The sequence below is a fragment of the Plectropomus leopardus genome, chromosome 12 (assembly GCF_026936395.1).
Source record: "Plectropomus leopardus strain MGB_pleo_1.0 chromosome 12, ASM2693639v1, whole genome shotgun sequence".
Taxonomy (NCBI): Eukaryota; Metazoa; Chordata; class Actinopteri; order Perciformes; family Serranidae; genus Plectropomus; species Plectropomus leopardus.
In genome coordinates, this window is record NC_142187.1 from 3,960,917 (window position 1) to 3,973,623 (window position 12,707).

A 12,707-nucleotide genomic window follows, 5' to 3' on the forward strand; every position below is an offset into this window, starting at 1 on the left:
TTCTTGACAGGCAGGCTCCAGGTGGTGAGAGTGGGCAGATACATATCTTCTACTCTTATCCTGAACACCAGAGCCCCCCAGGGCCATGTTCTGAGTGCCCTGCTGCACTCCCTGTACACACACCACTGTGCAGCCACTTCAGACTCCAACATCATCATCCAGTTTGCTAAGGGCACAGCTGTGGTGGGCCTGATCACAGGCGATGTGAACAATGAAAAGGCCTACTTGAAAGAAGTAGAGGACCTGCCCCGCAGGTGTCAGGACCGCTACTCCTGAACATCAGCAAAACTGAGGAGATGATAGTTTTGGAAAGAACTTTGCTACTTTGCTACTTTGGAAAGAAGCAGCAGCGGGTCCTCAGTGGAAAAGGTGAATAGCTCCAGGTATCTTGGTGTCCATATGCCTGAGAGCCTGACCAGGATCCTGAGTCAGTGGTGAGAAAAGCAAGGCAGAGGCTGTTTTACTGAAGATGCCTGAGGAAATTCCAGGTATACCCTCAAATACTGAGCAATTTCTAGTCCTGCACCATCAAGAACATCCTGATGGGGAACATCACTTCCTGGTATGGAAAGAGCACTGATGGTATGTCATATACCATTTGCAGTACATTCGTCGTAAGATCCAAACACCAGAGGCCTTCGGACACAACCAGTTAGTTATATGCTGGTGGAGGTTTGAACAGCACCTGCTACATCCACATAATATGCAGATGGGAAGTGTCATCTGACACGGCCTGAGAGAACCTGTCACATCCACATGATCTGGAGCAGGATTGAAACGCTGTAAGGACGTAATATAAGGAAAGCGACGGCGCGTATAGGGACGGTGGATGAGTCCAACAAACATACTTTCATGTAGGAGTGTGGTGTTTGCTTCTCATCTGAATGTGATGTTTTTTTTTCTACACTAAACCACATGCCTCCTTTTCCTAGTTCTAACTAATCCACATGCTGCATGTGCATTTGTTTATGTCCTGGCAGTTGTTGCCATGTGTTTTTGTTGCCTAAACATAACCAATTGCAATATTATCCCATCATGTGCTTATGTTGACATTACAGAAGCAGCATCCCGGAATGTCAATAGCAGACGCAGGAGGATACCGAGAGCATAATATGTAGATGTTGAAGTCCAAAAGTGGCAACATGTGATGTGTCTATACCGGTTGCCAAAAAAATAAAGGCAGCAGAATCATTTAAGATCCCAACCGCATCGACAACTTCCTTTTCACCCTGTCAAGGTCAGGAAAAAGGCACTGGTTACACCAAGTCAGCACTGAGAGGCTCAAGAGGAGCTTCAACCCTCAGGCCCCAAATATCCTAAATAAAGACCCCGCCTAAGACACAGGCAAAAATATTAATTTATTTGATCGGGTGAAAAATGAGAAAGAGTTATTGCCCCTTTGATTCTTGCTGGTTTGGACTAAAAATCCTCTGTGATTTAATGTAGTTACCTGCCATAAACTGGCTGCGTTACGTTCTGGCTGGGTGTCAGTAGCTCGTGCAAATGCATCCTGTTAAATGTCGGCACTGCCAGCATGACAAGTGGGAGAACTCTCAGTTAATCCTTTAAAACCTGAGCAAATTGAAATGACTTCTTTCAATAACATGTAAAGAAAACAATGAGCAAATTCACAAGATATGAACCAAAAATTTAGTAAAGAATTGGCAAAGACAATGACCGTAAAAAATAAAAAATAAAAAAAATAATAAAATGATTATTATAAATACATTTTTCTTGGCATTTTTTTCCTTAGTTATTAAATAATTTTCTAATGACTCTCTTTTTAGTTTTTTAATCCAATTTTATGGTCATTTTATGGTAACCTTTTACTATTTTTTATGCCAAGTTGCTGATTACATTTTTTCAAACCTTTCAAACCTTAAAATACTTGTGAAAGGCATTTGAAAGCAGAACAAGAAAATGATGTTAATCCATGAATTTATTGCTTCATTTGATTACCATTAACACTTTTTGAACATTCCAGCCTGAAGAGGCTACAATAGAAAGATTGTGACCATAAAGTGCCCTGTGCTCTTACATAATTTAAAAATAACCTTCTGTACACTTCCTCATGTTCTGAAGACAAGAAATTATAGCAGCCTATGTGGAAGAATTGCAAAACATCTGGTTAAAAATCAAACAGGTTTGATCTGATCTGGTTTCCTTTGTACTTCCTCTAAATTGTTGCTCAGTTCTCGTTCTTGCTCATCTGAAACCACAAGACTGAGGGTAAACTGGTAAACCTCTGTCTCCTATTGTGCAATCACCACATTGTGCTTTTGTTTTAACAGGACAAAAACTGAGACTGTGAAGCTCAATGGCTGAAGATCATGTCCAGTTTATTAAAAAGTAAAGAAATAAACAAAACAAAGCCCATTTTGAGCTTTGCAACATAAACTAAAACAAAATTTAAATTGGGTTTTTATATTTGCTGATGCAATGTTTGTTAATGCAATAGCTAGCAGGAAGTAAACAGGAATGAAGAAAGCAGTTGCCCTAGCAACAAAAAAGGAATGATAAGTATAATTGTAGATGTGGACTAGAGAATCGATGGTTCTTTCAACTTTGGTAGGGACAGATATAAGTGGGGGGTCTGGGGGTCCTCCTCAAACAAATTTTGAGTGTCATACACTTAATATCTTGCATTTTAGCGAAGTTTTATTCACTGCTGCTACTACTACTATTACTAAAGGTGAGAATGTTTTTATTTTATGTAATAAAAAACACAAAATTCAGGTGACTGGTTACAATTCAAAATATAGAAATAGGTTGATAGATTAAAATGCAGTAAGTCTCTTAGATGGTCTGTATGGCTTTCAGATACCTTTGTCTCCTGCAGATCAACTTCTTTTATTTAATGATATCAGTTTCAAGTCAGTTTTATTTATATAGCCCATTATCACAAAACATGGTTTGCCTCAGAGGGCTTTACAGTGTACGACATCCCTCTGCCCTTAGACCCTCACATCACCCAAGGAAAAACTCCCCAAAAAGAACCCCTGTAACGGGGAAAAAAAAGAGGAAGAAACCTCAGGAAGAGCGGTAGAGGATAGTGAGGGATCCCTCTTCCAGGACGGACAGACGAGCAATAGATGTCGTAAATAGCAAGTGAAATACAATCATGGCAAAAAAGGAAAGAGAAAGAGAGGGGGGGAGAACAATAGAAACAGATGCATGTCATATTACAATAATGGTAGGTGTGAAATTAGTAACTGCTCTCTATGATGATGTTGATAGAGATGATAACAGTCTCATGCATATGTGAAAGGGAGTTGTCCAAAGGCAAGATCACAGCATCGGTGCAACCAGGACCAGACCACGATCAGGGCGAGCGGGGGGCACAGAATCAGTACAGCCACAGCACGAGCACAACCAAAGGCAGGGTCGCAGCATCAGCACAGCTATCACCACGGTCAGGCACAGTCAAGGTTACGGCCAGGATCCAGGGAAACTAGGAAACAAGGGAGCAGGAACGCTCCCGAGAGGCAACAGGATTAGCGTAGTGCAGTTCAACAGACCCAGGCTCTGTAATCGCGAGCCCCAGGTAGTGAGAGTACCACATGGCTATCACAGAGCTAAGCTAAGCTTGCACATGGCAATGCAGTAAACAGATATGCATGATTTCTGATGGCAGCATTGAGAGAAGGAAAGGAGCTCAGCGTATCAGGGGAAGTCCCCCGGCAGGTTAAACCTATGTCAGCCTAATTATGGGCTGGTCCAGGCAGCCTGAGCCAGCCCTAATTATAAGCTTTATCAAAGAGGAAGGTCTTAAGTCTACCCTTAAAAGTTGAAACGGTGTCTGCCTCCCTGACCGAAAATGGAAGATGGTTCCATAGGAGAGGAGCATGGTAGCTGAAGGCTCTGGTTCCTAACCTACTTTTGGAAACTTTGGGAACCACAAGTAACCCTGCGTTTTCAGAGCGCAGTGATCTTGAGGGTTGGTAAGGAACTATGAGCTGTGACAGATAGGATGGAGCCATTTAGAGCTTTGTAAGTAAGGAGGAGGATTTTAAATTCAATCCTGGATTTCACAGGGAGCCAGTGCAGAGAAGCTAAAACAGGAGAAATATGATCCCTTTTCTTGCTTCCCGTTAAAACCACGAGCAGCAGCGTTCTGCACCAGTTGGAGAGACCTAAGAGATTTGTTTGGGCAACCAAATAATAGGGAATTACAGTAATCCAGCCTAGAGGTGACAAATGCATGTACTAATTTTTCAGCATCTGTTTGGGATAGGATATGTCTAATTTTTGCGATGTTACGCAAGTGAAAGAAAGCCGTCCTTGAAGTTTGTTTTATATGGGAGGCAAAGGATAAATCCTGGTCAAATAAAACTCCGAGGTTCCTTACAGTTGTGCTAGAGGCCAAGGTAATGCCATCTAGAGAAATTAAATTGTTGGAAAAGGAGCTTCTGAGGTGTTTTGGGCCAAGAACAATAACTTCAGTTTTGTCTGAATTCAACATCAGAAAATTACGGCTCATCCAGGCTTTTACATCCTTAAGACATGTTTGAAGTCTAGATAGCTGATCAGTTTCATCTGGTTTCATAGATAGATATAATTGCGTATCATCAGCATAACAATGGAAATTTAAGGAATGTTTTCTAATTATGTTGCCTAGAGGATGCATATATAAAGTGAAAGGGATTGGTCCAAGCACCGAACCTTGTGGCACTCCAAAGCAGACCTTTGTATGTGCGGAGGGTTGATCATTGATGTGAACAAATTGGGAACGATCTGATAAGTATGACTTAAACCAGGCTAGTGACGTTCCTTTAAGGCCAATTGAGGATTCAAGTCTGTGCAGTAAGATTTGATGGTCAATGGTGTCAAATGCAGCACTGAGATCTAATAGGATTAAAACAGAGACCAGACCTGTGTCAGAAGCGATAAATAAGTCGTTATTAATTTTTACTAGTGCCGTCTCTGTGCTATGATGAACTCTAAAGCCTGACTGAAAGTCCTCGAATAAACTGTTGTCTCGGAGAAAGTCACAGAGCTGATGAGCAACCACTCTCTCAAGGATTTTAGAAATAAAGGGGAGATTAGATATCGGTCTATAGTTAGCTAAAATCTCAGGATCGAGAGTGGGCTTCTTTAGAAGAGGTTTAATGACAGCTACTTTAAAAGACTGGGGTACATAACCTGTCAATAAAGACGCGTTGATTATATCTAATAAAAAGTTGTCTAATAAAGGTAAAACTTCCTTAAGGAGCTTAGTTGGGATTGGGTCTAGCAGGCATGTTGATGGCTTAGATGCAGAAACCAAAGTATAGAGTTGATGATAGTCAATGGGGGAGAAATGGTCTAGATAAATTTCGGGCCTTGCTGCCATAATCAGGCTATCCGAGTCCGGGGTCAGGTCAGTTGAGGGTAAGAGGTGATGGATTTTATCTCGAATAGTTATGATTTTATTATTAAAGAAATTTATAAAGTCGTCACTGCTTAGGGCCGAAGGAATACAGGGCTCTATAGAGCTGTGACTCTAAGTCAACCTGGCTACAGTGTTGAAAAGAAACCTGGGATTGTTTTTGTTTTCCTCAATTAGTGATGAATAATAGTTTGCCCTGGCATGGCGGAGGGCCTTCTTATAGACTTTAAGACTGTCCAGCCAGACTAAACGGGACTCTTCCAGTTTGGTCAAACGCCAATGTCTTTCAAATTTTTGCGATGTTTGTTTCAATTTGCGAATCTGGAGGTTAAACCATGGGGCTAATTTTTTTTGTTTCATTATTTTCTTCTTGAAGGGTGCAACAGTGTCGAGAGCTGATCGCAGTGAGCCAGTAGCATTATCGATGAGACAGTCAATTTGGGAATGACTTAAGTTAGTAGTAGTGTGCTCAGGAGTTGTAGGACATGGTAATGATGTCAAAGCAGAGGGAATTAGTTTCTTAAATTTAGCCACTGCTGAATCAGATAGACATCTAGAAGAGTAGCTCTTACTGAGAGGCTTGTAGTCAAGTAATAAAAAATTAAAAGTTATCAAATAATGGTCAGACAGAGCAGGAATCTCAGGAAAGACTGATAAATCTGCAATATCAATGCCGTATGCAAGGACTAAATCGAGGGTGTGATTGTAGCGGTGGGTGGGTTTATGTACAAGTGTGGAGAAAGCAGAACTAAGGCAGTCACTATTAACATCCATGTGAATGTTAAAATCCCCTACGATAATAATTTTGTCTGATTTGAGCACTAAACTTGATATAAGCTCAGAGAACTCAGATAGAAATTCAGAGTATGGGCCGGGGGCACGGTACACTATGACAAATAGAATTGGCTGTAAAGTTTTCCAGGATGGGTGAGAAAGACTAAGAAAAAGGCTTTCAAATGAATTATAGTTTAACTTGGCCTTAGTGTGAATTGCTAAGCTTGAATCAAAAGTAGTAAACACTTAAAAGATTCCATATTTAGCAAAACTACAATGAAAACATGTTTTTTGGCTTTTCTAGTTCATATGATGCTATGGCTATGTGCTTGTCAGTAGGAAGTGACTCCCTCATGATGCAGCAGGAGCTACAAGAGGTGTTATTGCATCACATAACTCTTCAAAAGTTGAGCGGATCATCTGGAAGTTTTGAATCCATAATTCCTCTGTGAAATCATGGACTAAGAGCTCCCTGAAATCCCTCATATGTGGCCACTCCCACGTATAAAGGGCTTGTTTTTCCATTATGGCTCCATAACACGCCTACATGGCCTTTGATTGGAAACAATGACGGCTAGTGCAGTGGCTGCAATAGAAATAACCCTTGGAATGTAAACCTTCTTGTAAATGAACCTTCTTAGAATGTTATTGCCAGAGGAGAAGTCACATAACATTACTCATTGGAAAGGCAGTCATCTCACAATTGTGTTTTATCGACATTTCGAAAACGTTTTTCGTAAAGTTTTGCACAAATCTTTAATGGAAACCCGCCTACTGTCAGCAGTCAACAATCTACGTCATGTTGCTGAAAACATATTATATTTAGCTTTTCTTCTCAAACTTAACTTAGACATAGTGTACTTAATTGCACAAGTGAGTGAATCCAGCTCCTGAATGATTTGCTCCTCTGCAGTAGAGAGCAAAACTAGTAGAGTTAGATTAATTAGATTCATTCTAGAACTCAGAATCTAACTGTTTCACTATTCATTGTGCTGTGTATAACATAAGTCAATAAAACCTGATTTGATTAATTTGATACATACATTGCATAGAAACACCAAGACTAAAGCTAGATGCCACTTCCGGTGCCAAGCAGTGCTGAGTGACATGCAGATACACATCCTCTGGTGGCCGCAGTTCTGAGAAACGAACTAAACCACTAACCACTTGGTGTTATTTGGGAGGATGAGGTGTTTTTATTTTTCCAATGCACGCCTGCAAATTGTCTCAAATGCACACATATCCTAACATAGTTTGCTGAACAAGATAGTAGAACTGCAGTTATCAGCTAATGTTCTTCTGCCAACAGTACTCTGAACTGAAATGTGTTTTTGGTGAGTCAGCTAATCCATAGGAACATTAAGCAGAAACTAAGAATTTTATAGTCACATTTAAAGGGCACCTTGCCCCTGTCAGATAACCCTGAATGTCCTCCATAAGGTCTCATGTAACACTGATTTCATTACACTCCCCATCAAATTGACAATCTAAAGTACTATGGTATGGTAGTATTATATTATTATAAAGTATTATTAAGGCCGATGAACAGTGATAATACCCATTCTGTCAAGTAACAGCAATTAACCAACATTGAGAAATCACACAGAATTGAATTCTATGACGACACATAACTTGGTGAAGATGTGAGAAATAAAGAGAGAACAGCAGAGGGCTGTGAAACGAGATCTGAAGTACTCAGTGTTGCGTATCAGAAAATACTAGGATGATTATGAAATCATGTAGTAATTGCAGGGAAACACACTGTGCTCTTTCAGATAAGAAATTATCAATAGTGTCAAAAGCCGCACTGAGAGCCAAAAATAGCAGAAGGCCATCTATTAGTCAGTGCAATTTCAGTGGAAAGACAGGCCCTGAAAGCAGATTGAAAAAGGTTCACAAAGATAACTATTAAATTTGTTGGCTGTGAGTTACTGAGACAGGGACTGCCAATGGAGTGGTGAAGTAATGCCTTAAATAAGGTCTGTGGTTAACGTAGGCTAAGACATTGAGACGTTCTGTTCTGCAACACGAAATACGTCCACTTAAACCTGATTTTTGAACTTTTAAGGTTTTACTCATGTTAAAAAATGCGTTTGTCATTTCAGCTACATATAGCTGTCCACAGGAGCCGCAGTCCGGTACCTGTTAAATTTGCAAAGAAGAAAGGATGACACGGGAGACGTGGCTTCTTTTTCACTGGATCACGCAGCTATATTTATTAAGCATCTCATGTCATTTACTGTGTGTATGCATTGTCTATTTTCATATTTAACCAGCAGATCACTGTATTTTCTTATCGTCTCTTAAGACATATTCAAAAGTCCACAAAACTTGTGTTTCTCTCATAAGCTTTTTCCTTTTCAAAACAAACAAATTCGTTGCAATATCCCTTAGAGTCACTGTCCCAAAACCTACAAAAAAATAACATTATGACAAAACCTGCACTTGAAATGCACTTAGCTCAAATACTGTAGATCACAGCAACATGTAAATAGACATAACTTTTTAACCTTTTTAGCTGACTGACTTACTTTCACAGCAACATGAATTTCCTTATTTTTACTCAACAGCTTACTATTTAACCTGTTTTAACACAGCTTTTAACACAGTTTTTAACACACTGATTAAACACAATGAAATATATAATGGAGCCAGTTCTTAAAACTCCCCAAAAAACCCACTGAAGACGTGACTTCTTCTTCACTGGATCACGCAGCTATGAGAGTGATCCACCCCCACGAAGTGCGCCACCCTCTGAAGCAAAATTTACATAGTGGCCGAAAGTGGAACTACAGCGTCACGTGATGCACACTGGCCCAGAGAGACTTTTCCCCATTTGTTAACATTGGGAAAGTATGACGGAGGATTAGGGTCACATTACAGTGTTTTTCAATTGCTAAAACACAAAAAGCAAAAATTAGGCACAATTTTCACAACCTTTACTGCTGTCCCCAATCACTTGACTCAATTTGTTACCACTTTAGATTTCCTTATCATATTAGAACTCTGACTTTCCGTCTTTACACTCTGATGTCAATTTCACATCACCTTGTTGTCAAAACACAACACACAATATTTCAGGTTTGCACACACTTCTCACATAAAATCTCAAAGCATCAATCCACAACACACAAATATTCAAATCTCTAAACTTTCAGGTCTGGTGAGCAATTTGCAATCAAGGCCTGCAGCATAAAAGGAGGCTTGACCCTCTGTTTTGTTTGATGAGCAATGGAGAACAGAGACAACAGTTAGAGAAGGAGAGGGGTACGAATGAGAGGAGGAGGAGGACGAGGAGGAATAGGAAGAGGAGGAAGAGGTGGAAGAGGAGGAAGAGGAGTAGGAGGAGGAAGAGGAGGAAGAGGACGAGGAGGGGGAAGAGGAAGAGGAAGAAGAGGAAGAGGAGGAGGAGGACAACAAGGAGAAGCAAGAGAAAGAAGAAGGAGAATCCGAATCTCCAATGAGATTCGTGCTACTGTATTGGACCATGTGCTCAACCATGGGTTGAGCATGAGGGAGGCTGGCCAGAGGGTCCAGCCAAACCTCAGCCGCTTCACAGTGTCGACCATCATTAGGACGTTCAGGATGGAGAACGGGTACAAAATCTATTTTCCGTGAATATTGTAATACTGCATTCAATAGACTACAGCACTGTTTCCTAAACAGTGTATTTGGACGCATTTGTGGGTCGCAGTCACATTGTTTTGGGTCCCTTTATTCTTTGTTTCCTACATTTTGTTATTAATTATTTGTATTATTATTTCAAAACATTTAAGTAAAGAAAAATGATTCCAAGAAAGCAAATATTTCCATGAATTACTGTGAGAAGCAAATGTCATTTTTGTTCCCCAGGTACTGTAATTTCATGAAGAAATAAAAGAAAAATCCAAGAAATTCCATGAAATACAGAATTAGAAAACAAATGTGTACAGTAAAAAGTAGTGAAAAAAGCAACTCGACAAGCTCACAACCCAGTGCAAAGTGGTGCGTTGTGAGCTTGTAGATCTGCTGTTCACTCGTTTGGGTCTTGGGCTAGTGTCTACAGTAATCTCTCTTTTGGGTCACTAGCTGAAAAGTTTGGGAACCAGTGGACTACAATGTGCTCACAGTATTTATATTTTTCAGGGTTGCCAGAGAACCTCATCGTGGAGGAAGACCTTCAATTGTCACACAGCAACAAGAGACAGCCATTGTAGACATGGTCCGTGAAAACAATAGCCTCACACTAAAACAGATACAAACAAGGGTCCTGGCTGACAATACCATCTTCAATGACCTCCACACAATCAGCATCTCGACAATACATCGCATTCTTCAGAGAAATTTAATGACAATGAAGCAAGTCTACAGGGTTCCATTCCAACGCAACACAGACCATGTGAAGGCCCTACATTGAGAGTATGTGCTTGTAAGTCCCATACAGTCATCACTGACACATGCATGCATTGTACCACTATACTGTAATCTAGTTCCTTTTCTACATTGTCTCACTGTAGCATACTGTGTCCATAGTGTAACTTGTATTCTCATACTTTCTGCTTCAGCGCATCCAGGACTATGACACAGCCAATGAAATCTGTGAATATATCTTCATAGATGAGGCTGGGTTCAACCTGATGAAGAAGAGGCGCCGGGGAAGAAATGTGATTGGCCAGCGGGCCATAATTGAGGTCCCAGGCCTGCGTGGTGGTAACATCACTATGTGTGCGGCCATGAACCACCATGGCATCCTACACAGACATGCCCACCTAGGGGCATACAACACAGCCCTTCTACTTGAATTTCTAAACAGCCTGTATGATATGCTTGTCCGACCTGATCATGACATAGATAACCCACAGCGGGTCAACTATGTGATAATTTGGGACAATGTAAGCTTCCACAAGGCTGCCCAGGTGCATGAGTGGTTTCAGGACCACCCACGGTTTTCTGTTCTATACCTTCCACCTTATTCCCCCTTCCTCAATCCCATTGAGGAGTTCTTCTCAGCCTGGAGGTGGAAGGTGTATGAAAGGAACCCACAGAGCCAGGTCCCACTGCTTCAATCCATGGAGGAGGCTTGTGGAGATGTGGGCTTTGAGGCCTGTCAGGGCTTCATGCGGCACTCTAGGCGGTTCTTTCAGCGCTGTTTGGACCAGGAGGACATCGCCTGCGATGTTTATGAGGCCCTCTGGCCAGACAGAAACTGGAGGCATGATGCCCCATGATGCTTATGCTTATGAATGGGGGGGTGGGTGGCGTTTAAAAATAAAATGTTTTGTGTTTTGTCTGAAAATTTGTGTGGTGTTTTATGTTTGTCTATGAGAGAAGTGGGCATTGGCATTGATTCAGTGTGTTCCATTTCTATAATTGTGTTTTCAATTTTGCTCTTCAGTGTTCTGTACATGCTTGGTAGTGGTACTTTTTTCTCGTTAATAATGAGTTTTTTCTCGTAACTAATGACTTTAATCTCGTAAATAATTAAAAATGTTTTCCCTTAATGTGGCCCTAATCCTCCATCGTAGTAAAGAGACCTCCTTAAATCACTGGATATTTTTTTTGAGACGTTGACTTTTCAGAACGCATTTTTTTATAGCCATTATTAAAAACATTAAGTCCTTAAATGTGTCATTTTCCAAATCAAGATTTGGAATTTGGTGTTTCTCCAGACATAAAATGAATGTGCATAGGACTCTGCCGTTTGAACGCGCATTTAACTCTAAGAGTTTCTGACACAGCACAGGCTTCGTACCGGCCCTTGTAATGGATATTTTTGAAACCCTATATACAGTCTGCAGTCTGTATTCAAACTACCGGTTATCAGTGAGCAGAGCACTAGTGACAGTTACTAAACAGTACTGAACATAGTATTTACTTAAAGTTGAGCTGTGTAATAATATATATGGCAATATTACAAGGCACCACCTTTTAGTAGATTTTTGTGGGCACAACACTTTTTGATTCTGTTAATTTAATTCCCTGATAAGTTGTATGTATGTATTTGTGTGTGTGTGTGTGTGTGTGTGTGTGTGTGTGTAGAGAGAGAGAGAGAGAGAGAGAGATAAATATACCATTATCTGATTATCACCTAAATATAAAAACCCACAGCACCGCTATGGTTATACCGCTGATTAGCTGCTGTTGCTAATAAGCTAAGCTACTATGAGAGGAATGCTTGTGCTTTGAGCGCTGGATTCGGGTAACTTGTGTGAGCGAGCCAGTGAGTGGGAGTAGTGTTTTTACAGGTTTTGTAGCCTATCATTGATTTACACTTCAAAACACATAAAAGTGGTGTTTATCTGTGAACATTAACGAGGACCGTGATTATTGTTACCTGGAAAAACAAAAAGATCCTCTGACTGATTTTATGTTTTGCTGTTCTCTAATGCAGCCCCAAAGTTGGAAAAAGGCTTAAACCTACATGTGGCTGAAATACTCCAGATTTTAGGGAAGATGCTTTTGAACAATGAATGATGAAATGTGGTCTTGGTGACATCTATGGTAGTGGGAATAATCACAGCGGACATTTGGAGTAGGGATGTCCCAATTGGATTGGTATCAGGCCTGATCAACACATTTTTTAATT

General features: G+C 40.6%; 1 pseudogene across 1 annotated transcript; it reads left to right on the top strand.

Moving 5' to 3' along the window:
* The first annotated feature begins 9,415 nt into the window (after positions 1 to 9,415).
* On the top strand, positions 9,416 to 11,349 carry LOC148187904 (uncharacterized; annotated as a pseudogene). Its single transcript, XR_015778158.1, has 3 exons — positions 9,416 to 9,738; positions 10,268 to 10,550; positions 10,687 to 11,349. The product of XR_015778158.1 is annotated as an uncharacterized LOC148187904 (transcript).
* The last annotated feature ends 1,358 nt before the right edge of the window (positions 11,350 to 12,707 follow it).